We start from the raw sequence: 11,806 nt of genomic DNA, 5'->3' as shown, positions 1-11,806 counted from the left end.
GTTGTATTTTATTTTGCTATGAGTTGGCCCTGTAACTTTACATGGCAGGAGAAACTGATTACCCAGTAAAACTCAGTTCTGTGGTGCTGGGATGAAACCAGTAGATACTGTTTTTTAAAGCAAAACCTTCTATAAATGGGAGAAAACAAAATAAGAGGACAAGAAGAGCCTCTTACATGTAAAAGTACCACACTGTGTCTCCTGGGAGATTGAACAGCAGTGGCAAAGAACAGACCCTGCAGCAAGTGGTTTCCAAATAACTAATTTAGCAGAAACCTATGAGTTTACCAGCAGTCTCTGTGCAAATGGACTAAACCCCTTGTAGTGCAGGTTTGCTGCTTACTCAAGGAGTTGCACCTATGGAGCACAATAACCTACATCCCAAGATTTTGCAAATGAAAAATTTTATTCACTCCTGAGCTCTGTCATTACCATTGTAGGTAGATTTATACCCATGCCTTTTTTGAACAACTGACATATTGAATACCCTTTAAAAGTACTATGCCAGTTTTCCCATGAGCAAAACAAATGTGTTAAAATATCAGATTTGACCAAAGAACAGTGGTTTCATTTTGTGAAAACCTTCTGTCAAACTTCAATGTATTTTGTACTACACTGTCATGCAAACAAAAGCTTTCCAATTCATTTCCCATCGCTGGAATGGTATTGAATTATCACTTTTTAAACTGACACATAAATGCCTACTTCATTATTACAATGGGAGGTAATGGCTGGGACACTGTCCAAAGATTCCAGTTCAAATCCCCCTTATGCCTGATTTCCCAGCACTTACAGTGCTGGAGAATTTATCACTTCATTTTTCCCCTCACAATAAGATTACTTTCAAAAGTCATGAACTTTACTGAAATACTTCTAACTTTGACATAATAGTATGTTTCAGCAAATTAAAGTTTCACTGAATAAGTTTCAAACCAACTCTAAGAAATATAGACATACTGATCAACAGTTGAGGTGCCTTGATGGTTAAAACTTTAGGATAGTGTTGAAAAACAACAGATTTTTGTCTATAAAGTTAGAAATATGCTTTCTATTTTGTATACATAAATCTTTGTTCTGGAGCAAGATGCAATGCAATTGCTGCCATGCTCTGTGTGTGGTGATTAAGCAGTAGCTTTGTTACTATGATTGAATTAAACAATATGATAAATCCTGTCAAAAAGATTGAAGTGAACCTTAAATTACTTTGAAGTATTCCATTGGCATATGCAAAAGTAAAAGCTTTATGTTGCTGTTCAGTCTGAATTGGTGTGCTCTATATTTATACCTCATATGTCTGAGTGTTGTATGGATGCCCAACCAACAGGTTGAATAATTAATGCCACCTTCTGGATTTTTACTTAGTGTTCTAGAGGTAGTGGGGGTTAAGAGTGGGCAATGAGAAGTTTAATGGTCTTTAGCACTCCTTTCTCTTCTTTCAGTACACCCTTCCATAAAACTAGGAACTGGCAATCAGAGCTATCCAAGGTCAACCCTGGAAATTATTTTTATTTATTTATTTATTTCTCTAATATAATGTAATATATTTAATATTTTACTCTATTTATTTATTTTATTTCAATCATGCCTACCAGAAAGAAGAAAACTTCACTCTAAATGTCATGCCAAATAGGGACGATATAATGGTTGGCTTCTCATAGGGTAGGGATACTTTCTGGATTAAATCTTCCACTTAACCTAGGAATTCATCTTGTCTAATGACCCCCGTGGTAAATCTTGTTGAGTTGTCAGAAGGTCTAGTCCAATCCAGGTGTGTTATTCTTGGTTACATAGTATTTTATAAGTCCTGTGTACCTGTAAATTGAGAAGTAATGAAATCAGGTTTTACATTGGCAAAATCATGGAATGACACCACCCAGTTTCCAGTCAAGTGAATGGTGATGGGGTGAAATTCCACAGCCAGATTTGGAAAGCAAAATATGTGTCACTCGCACAAAGTAATGTAAAAATGTAACCACCAAATTCCAATTACTTTCCAGTACTTTATTCAAGAAATTTATATTCATGACATACTATCTTGATGTATACAAAGTTGAAGGTCAAATTTCAGAGCTTGTTCTAATATTTCTTGAGTTGTTTACTATGATTCTTTGTTTCTGTGGGCCTGAGTCTACAAACTTTTGCCCTAACCAAATCATCAACCTCCCATGAGCCAATTGCAGTTTTCTGCAATCACAACTTGAAGCAGTATCAACAAGATCAGTGAGAAATCAGGTCTGTTGGGTAAGTCAAAATGCTTTCTAGAAGGTAGACTGGGGAGGAGGTGGCAGGTAGAAACCACAAGGAAGGAAAGGGCTGAGGTGCATAAATGTAACAGTTCCTTTACTGGTGTCACACCTGTGGAAAAGCAGCCCTGGAACCATTTTACTGCAGCTAACTCTTGCCAAATAGCATTAAGTTGTCATTGCACCGAAATGGGCCAGGAGTAGCCCTGAGACCTCCTCAGTGACTTTTAAGTTTCATCTGAATATTGAAGAGCAGCCCAGTCCCAGTCGGTGCTTTGATGGCTGCAGTAACCAACATGTGCCTTGAAAATCAGTGAAGGCAGCCTTGTCTGATGAGGAGGATAGAGGATCGTGGAATATCATAGGTTGAAAAAGACCTCCAAGATTATCACATGTAACTGTTTATCCAGCACTGCCAAATTCACCATTAAACCATGTCCCTAAGTGCCACATCCACCTGTCTTTGAATACCTCCAGGAATGGTGACTTGCCTGCTTTCCTGGGCAGACTGATCCAATGCATAAAACTTGTAGCAATCTAAGAACTCAGTAACCTGGGGCTGTTTCATAAACTGTGTGAACATGGAAGTAGCAAGCCTCTAGTGTTTGGACAAAGGAACATAAGGATCAGATCTTTTTCAAGATAAGGTCACGGACTTGGGTCTGGGCCAAATGTACAACATAGTCATGACCCACAGGCTTCCCAAGAGTGCAGACAGAAAAAGGAAATTATCCTACTTTACTCTATTGAATAGTAGAAGGCAACACATTGCACTGGACTCACGAGACCAGAAAACATATTAGAAGAACTATTTTTTCCCATTAGAAGCATGAACAGCTGTCTCAGATTGTTAACATCACTTACTGCTAATTAGATTAAGGTGAAAAATGGGTTTGCACCACCTTTAGACTGAAATAGCATAGGAACATGTTTGCTGAGTCCTCAGCAATCACTTAGAAATAGAAACAGTGATGTCATATTAATCAAGCCCTAGGTATGTTGTTTTCTGGCCAAACCAGCAAAAGCTCTGTGTTTACTTGACAGACACATTCTCATATCAAAAAACATATCATATGCAAGAGAACCATGCTGAATCTAACTTCTGTTCACCAAGCAAAAGAGTTGTCAGGGAAAGTTCCCAAAACTTGACCAAATACCACTATTAATCCAAGACACGAGTTTTTTTTCAGATAAAATTGAAGAAATACAGAAGGAAAATGTAAGGTTACCTTTTGTTTAACTGCTTCCAGGTTGTGAAGGCTGAGAAAAATCACTCTCAAAGCCTGTAAATATGTATTAACTTTATTAGCCATAATTAGTGGCCATGAATCTTTTTTCTGTGATGAAAGCCCAGGTGATTTTAAATAGTTTAGCTTTTTTAAGTTGTTGAAGGCAAAATTTCCAGTGCTGCTTTCTACAGGATTTATGTGATACAGATTCTATAGCAAGTGCTCTGTCCCAAGGTGTGCTATGTCCCAATATATACTGATGCAATCTCAACAGATACACTTTAAAGTGTATCTATTAATGCAATTGCATTACAGGAACTTTGTAAATAATTGAGTTATATATCAGAGTATTGTAATATGCAATTTCAATTAGAATGCATTACAGTCAGGTAAAATTTACATAAACTTGTAGTTTAATGAGGCAAATTTATTGGTGTTTTTTTTTAAGATTGTATGTTTCCCGTGTAGTTTAGTAAAGTTTGGTCAGCAACTACATGATAACACAAATTAAATCTTAAAAATAAAAATAGGATCAATATAAATTCTACTTGGTTTGAAATATCTCCTACAGTTTTAATAAAACTCAGATCTATGCCATTATAACACCCAGGACCTGCCATGACAGCCCCTCTATTAAATATCTGTGGCCACCATACTCCGTAAAACTGAACACAGGACTGAGTTTTGGAATGCAGAGAGAAATGTGTTACATGTACAAAATTCACGTTAAGAGAAACTAAGCTGTCACTCCTCAGGAAAGGCAAGTAAATGGTGGTGTAATCAGATTTGTGCTGGAGTGCCCAATTCTGTCTCATAGTCATGCATCAATAAATCTGTGGTGGTAATAAGGATTAATGGTACTGGAAGGCTGCACTCAAGAGTATTACTCATAACACATCTTCTATTTGAGACCATTTACTATAGAAAAGTACAGTTTAGTGGTTTAAATGATCTCTACACATACAGTCATTGAGTCTATGTCACTTGGGTGTGAAAAACTGTGATGGTTCCCTTCTCTGCCAGTTCAGAGATTATGTGAGTTGTTCCCAACCCAAGCTTTAAGATCCCATTTGTTCAAAGCACGGTGCAACAGGTTGAGCACAACTCTTCAGATCCCTGTTTCAGTCCATGGGATGCCAATGAAAATGCTGGTTGTCAGTTTTCCTGTTACTGTCTTTCACCCAACATTGATAGATCAGTTAAAGACTGGTGTGAATATCATGGAATCTTGGAATGGTTTGGGTTGGCAGGGACCTTAAAGATTTTCTAGTTCCAAGCCCTTTGCCATGGGCAGAGACATATTCTATTATACCAGGTTGCTCAGAGCTCCATCCAAACCAGCCTTGAAAAGGCCTCATCTCTCAGTTAATCAGTAATAAAATATTTCTCATATTTAAACTATTGAATTGCTTCACTTTTGCCCTACATTATCGCCTTTAAAATATTTAATCTTCTTAAAATTCTTTCCTTATCAGTGGTTTGTTTCTCCTTATCTCCCAACTTGAACAATGCTTGATAGCAAACAGAGATTTGCTACTGTGCTATGTCTTTTTCTAAAACTTAGGTACAGATCTTATTTGTCTCATTCTGTCATTATATATACATATAAATATATATATGTATAATTTTTTAAAATAAATTAAAAAGGTAACAAATTTGCACAAAAATAAATGCAGCAAAGACATTCTAGGAAAATTATTTGTTTCCCTGAAAGACTTTTTTTTTTTTTAAAGTTACGTTAGATTGGAAAAAATGCAATGCTTATCTCTCTAGAGATATATGGTCTGACATTTTTTCCATGCTTATATCTCTAACACATTTTCATCTCACACCTGCCCCTGGCATCAGATTACTTCCTGCTCCAGAGACCACTGAGTGATATCTTCCATGTTCCTATTATGTGATCAGGTGTCAGCTTGCTCGTAACAGCCAGAAAAAGCAATGCTGTTGTTACTATATGAACAATAATTTTTACTTATGAGCACTGTCTTGTGTGAGGAAGAGCATGTTCCTACACTTCTAACAAAGCCAGTCACTATCAGAGAGCATAAAAAGTAACAATACAAATAACAAGAACTGGAGTTATTTCACAGAGCTTTACAGATACTTTTAAATTCTCCTTCCATTTTAAATTCTCCTTCTCCTTAACTTCTACTTCCACACGTCAATCCCACATCTGCTGAATCTAGTCCAAAGTAATATACCACTCTTATTTAAACAATTTTTTTCTATTTCCTTTCCTTTGCTTCAAGAGGCAATTCTCCCTCATTTTACACCAGAAGTCCTTTTGAGTGCCAACCACAGGTCCATTGATTTGGCTGAAAAATTAGAAGTGCTACATTACCTTGATTGTCTTTCATTTCTGCATCATATTTTCTTATAGGACCATAGATGCAACATAAGATTTTAATTGAACCAATATTCCAAGCTGAAATAAAGGAGGACTTCAGAGTGGAATAACAGCAGATGACATTCAGTGGAAGACCACTCCAGCCTGTACCTCTTCAGTTTAGTATTAGATTGCAAATACAGAAGGATACAGTAAAAAGTTTTATTTTAAGGAAGAGTTGGGAAAAAAATTAAATGTGTTTACTTGTATCTGGATGTTGGTTTTCTGTTGATATACAGTTCCTTCCTGTTAGGTAGAAGCAGGCTATCTCAACAATGCTCAGAAACAGAATGATAGACTTTGCCTACTCTCACAAAGAAATTTTCTCAGTATAACCTGCTCTCACTCCCTCATTTGATAGCTAGTTTCCTATTTCATCAAGTCTATTGATCAAGTCTATTGGACTGTCTTCTCAGTCCATGGGTAGAAGTCAGATTCACAAAGAGTCATAGCCATAGACAGTGCTCCTCTTCTGCAGAAAGTTAATGACCCTGAAACTCTACAGACAGATGGCATCACACTTGTCACTCATCAATATCTAGTAAAGCCAGTTGCCAAAGGTCACTTGAGTTCACCTGGACAACTTTGCCAGAAGTGTGTTAGAGAGAAAAGCTCCTGCCTGCTGGCAGAGAAATGAGGGTAGTAACCTTCAGGTGGTAGACAGTGACAGGGAACCAGAACTCTTAAAGTCTTCTGCTGGCAAGGTTAGTGCAAGTAAAACTTCTGCATGTGGCTCTGTGCAACCCTGAGCTGTGTAAGTGAACTCACTTGGCTCTCATCAGTACATCTCCAGTTTAACCTGCAGTCCTTTTAGTTGTATTGTAAAGTAAATAAACTACTTGTGGCTTCTGTAACTGTAGCACTGAATAACAATGATAACAGCCAGATTAGTTGTAAGAATTATTCATATCATAGTGAGAGGATATCAGTGGGCAAATTTAAAAAATACCAAAGTTTGTTTTGGATGAAGTTTTTATAAGAGCAGACTTTGTTCTGAGATTTCTGGTGTTTTCAGTTTCCACTTGACCTATTTTTCTTAGCTTGCTCTTTGAAAAAAAATTACTGAGACTGAGACCTACTAACAGAATAACAAAGTCTAAATAATATAGCTTTACTCTTCAGCAGCTGCTACCATATGATGATAGCACTTATAACCAATACGACGGTCTTTGAATAAATCTGTTCCATAATATATCTAGAAATTGTTAACAAAACAGTAGTTATTTAACATATGCTTTATTTTTAGACACTCCTTCAGATGAGATTGGAGAGGGCTCATGTCTGTAATACAGAGTATTTTCAAGTGTTGGGCTTCTACATTGCGTAAGGTTCATAAAAAAAGCCACTATTTGCTTCTCCAATTCTGGATATGCAGAAAACAAAAATACTTCCTTTACTCAACCAGGCCCTGGATAATTAAATAGACTAGTTTGATTTATATAATTAGTTACTATAAAACATACACATTATAACCTGCCATCTGCCCTCTGTCCTTGTTGCAGAGTATTCAGTAAAATTAGTAATTATTTTCCTGTAAACTTTGCTGCACGTTTTTTATAAATATGAACACTTTCTTTTTTATGTCAGTTCTCCAACTCATCTGCTAGGCAGCCACGTTTTCTCAAGACAGTGATCTAAATTAATTGTAAGATGAGGACACATGTTCTTGAGCCAAATACATAGCAATGCTGTTGCTGAACAACCTAATATACCAAAAAGAATTTATAGGTTTGGTGGGGATGCACTTCCATGGTCAGTATTAGGCAGACTAGGTTTATGTAGCAGTCTTTTCTGACTGAAAGCAGAATACAGCTCCACATGTCCTTAGAATGAAAAGAGTGAAGATCTATCATCAACACAAGATTTTTCAATTGTCTTCACTCTCTAACCTTGCTCCAGTAATCAGCCCAATGGAAGGTGGTCAGAGCAGCTCTGATAAAATCAGTTTAAAGCCTGTACTTGTTTATGACAGATGAGGAATAGAAAAAAAAAATAAAAACCAGAAGTCATTTGCCTGATCAATGGTTTTTGTATTTCCCTTTCTGTCAAACCAAAACCAGGGTCCTAGTTCAACGGAGTACCCTTCAAGAAGAGTCTGAGAGCCTCTAACTATTAACATTCTTTCTTTCTCTCCTCCCACACCCTTGGCTTCCTCTGCAGCCAGCAGGGTTTGAATGACCTGGAAGGCCATGGACATTTTCTGCTCGAGTGGGCCCCAAATTTTGAAATATATTTATGCAGGAGTATCAATCATGTAATTCAATAGAGGTCAAATTGCAAGGGGTTTTTTGGGGGTTTTTTTTTTTGGTTTTTTTTTGCATTTACACATAATTGAAAGAATATGTTTGCTAAGCTTACTAAATCACTCATTCTAACATACAGAACTATGTTACAGTATTAAGGCCATCTGCATTTGTATGTGTTCCATGCCTAGGAATGTCAAGTTCACAGCATTAAACTCTAATGTATATGCCAGAGTTCAGATCCTATGAATAATCCAGCATGTATAGGCAGCATGTTTGTCCTGAATTATCTCACCACACAGCATCCTTCAAACAATACTATATTGTGTGGTACAATATAGTATATTGTTTTACATTTTATATGAAAATATATTACTTAAAACATTTTATTGCTTTCCTTCTTTCCAAATTCCACTTACTTAATAGTGCATTATACACTTACCACAAACTATCTATTGGCTAGGGCAAATAATTAGAAAACTAGATTGTTAAAATAACCCTGTAATGTAGCTTACTTGCAAAGCCCCAAAATTCTACAGCTGCCACATCAGAAATTTTTTTTTCTATCTCAGTGTATTAGGCAGTGAACCTGAAGGTATGTGTTACACATGAGTCTTGCAATGAAAATGAGGCCTCATGCTACATGCCATTACATCCAATGCCTGTAATTTTTTTCAACATTTAAAATCCATGAGTATGTTACCTGGACTTTCCTTCAAAAAGTTTTTAGAACTGCTGTAACCTAATGCTCTGTCTGTAACTCTACCTTGGGAAAGAAGTTCTGTGGCAGATCTTAGATCAAAGCTGGAAAATTTAAGGATTGCCTTTAAAGAAATTAAGGTAGTGCCTTCCCATGGGGAGAAATTCAAATGCAAACCCAGCTTTGGAGTCTTTTGAAGAAGCTGAGGCATGATATTAAACCCCACCTTTTATGCCAATCCCCCATTTAATTCCCATGGGTGGAGGTCTATTTTGTGCAACTACTTTAGTGAATTTTTATTTCAACCTTTTAAGGGATATATGTGCACCCCACAGGCATTGCTTTATGGCAGTTTCCCAAATCACAGTGGGAAAAGAGCCAGGGCTTAAACAATACGCATCTACATTTAGGAAGGATATAAAAAAGGGATCTGTGCAGTAGCATAATCAGATAATATGACTGACGAACAAGTGTCACACTCATTGATGGTATAATTTTTTTAACTTCCTCTTACCTGACTAAATCAGCACCTCACCATAAGAAAGAAAAATATAAAGCACAGCTCATTAGGTTTCTATCCTAGTCCCCTGGATCAGAAGGCAGCTGTAATGTTTAGACATACAGAGTTAAAATAAAGGAAACCTCTGTGTAGAGCTTAGACACTGACAAAAGCCAGCAAATTCACAGCATATTTGAAGCAAATTAATTCTACCTTTTGTTCGGTGAAAATTTTGATATTCTGCTTCTGTTTTTTGCCTACTTGAATTGTAGGGTTTTTTGTTGTTTCAACAGAGGCTCAGATGTCTAGATCAAAACAAACACAGAATGAAAATATGACCTTTGCCCCAAGGTTTTTATGATCTAAATATGAAAAAAGGAAACTATTAAAAATAAAGAAGAACAATGAAACAACGGGGATAGATATTAGTCATCCTTGTAGACAAATCTCTCGGTGTTTGAGCTGCCAAGCTTTTGTAGGTATTGGGATAAAACAGGAGGGATTTGAGACAATGAAGTTATATTTTTACACTGCAAATCTCATTTAATGCTGGCTTAATCAGCAAGGAAAGACTTTTTGGAACCTTATACAAAAATTAAAACAGTGATCACTTCCTATTAGAGCTTACACATGCCTCATTTAATTGTCTGATATTTTACTTCTCTAACTGGAAAACTCTGTATTATATATTTTAGATGGAACCTTTCTGTTTAATGATAAATTTGAAGGGACAATAAGACACACAAGGAGAATTGTTTCTGTCTAAGCTTTTGTAAGGTTTTCCAGTAGTCGTCAGCAGCTCTTTAAAGGTCAGTCCAGGTTAAAAGTCATATAGCTCCTTTCAGTGTTCAAAGGAAGGCAAATCCCTATGCCAGGGCAGAAATTACTTGCTCAGATGTACAATTGAGTTATCTCCACCCAAATATTTCAGTGCCTGGAGGCTTACTACAGATGTTCTCTTTTTTTCACTGAACATTTTATAGCCAAGGCACTCATTCGGCTGCAGGAACAAATCATCAGTCCGTGAAAAGGACACAGAGAAAATCAGACTATAGTAAAGAGAAAAAACCTAAACTGACTCATAAGTGTGGCTTGCAGAAGCCAAAAAAAATTTATTCTGGTGAAGGGATCTTAACTGCATACTGGAATGCCATTAGTGACTGGACTACTGATGGATTAACACGGGATTCAATTCTGCTCTTGCACATTTTTCTGACTTTTAAGAGACTTTTATAGAAACTAAACAGGTAAAAAGATGTCAATAAATATTCTAAGTATTTAGTCTGGTCACAACAAATTAAATAAAAATGAACATTTTCTAGAATGTGTGCTGGTTTTAAAGATTCTGTAAATAATTTTTTCACTGATATTGGAAGTAGGCAGTGGGATGACACACACTTGTATAGCCAGACAGGAAGCATGCACTGATTCTTTCAATTTCAGATGTGCTCTACTGATTGCTGAAAAGAAGGAAGGCTTTAAAATATTGTGAGTCCATTCTTTTTGTTGCATTAATCCTTGTGGCTCATATGTAGCAATCTCCTGAGTCTCCTAGAATCAAAGATTGGTCTTTCTACCAGGATCAACAGGAGAGCAGCAGCAGCCTTGTCAACTTCTCACATGAAAATAAAGAAAGTTATCCATCCTAGCTGCAAAAGATTATGGAAGATTGGATACATTTTCTATCTTTTTTTTTTTTGAGGGGTTTGATTTGGTTTGGTTTGGTTTGGTTTTTTCCCATGGGAATGAAACAACACTTTGGACACATATTTATTTGGATACTTACGGATTTGGATACTGAGAAGTGGAGGGGCAGACCCTGATGTCCTCTCTGGTGACCAGTGACAGGATCTGAGGGAAAGGCTTGAGGCTATATCAGGAGGGGCTTAGGGTGGGTATTAGATAAAAGTTCTTCCTCCAGAGAGTGGTTGGGCACTGGAACAGGGTCCCCAGGGAAGTGGTCATAGCACCAAGCTTGACAGAGTTCAAGAAGTGTTTGGACAATGCTCTCAGGCATATGGTGACTCTTGGGAATGGTGCTGGGCAAGGCCAGGAATTGGACTTGATGATCACTGTGGGTCCCTTTCAATACAGGATATTCTGTGATTCTACACATCAGCTTGACACAATGTACTATATAATCTTACCCTTTTTCATAACTGATGTTTGTACTGGCTAGTGTTTTCCCCTCTCTGTGTTACGATTTTTGACATCATGTTGCAGTCATGGGTAGAAGGGCCAAATGTTCTAGCAGCCAGCTTAATTTTGGGTGTTATAGAGATACAGTGAGGGTTTGGCCAGGAATTGCAGTTCCTAGATTGCCTTTTAATTCTTTCAGTGTGAATTCCCATTGCATATTGGAAAACAGGGCAGGCCTAACCAGCCAGTAACAACAGAAAAATTAATTTAAAGAACTACTGATTTTTCATACATGAAAATCAGTGAAACTTCTGAAAGATAAGGTATTTCATTAATTTTACTTATGACTAAGCACTCAGTGCTG

Source organism: Passer domesticus, chromosome 1, assembly GCF_036417665.1.
Source record: "Passer domesticus isolate bPasDom1 chromosome 1, bPasDom1.hap1, whole genome shotgun sequence".
NCBI classification, from domain to species: Eukaryota; Metazoa; Chordata; class Aves; order Passeriformes; family Passeridae; genus Passer; species Passer domesticus.
The sequence above is the reverse complement of the archived record's forward strand: the minus strand, read 5'-3'. Positions refer to the sequence as shown.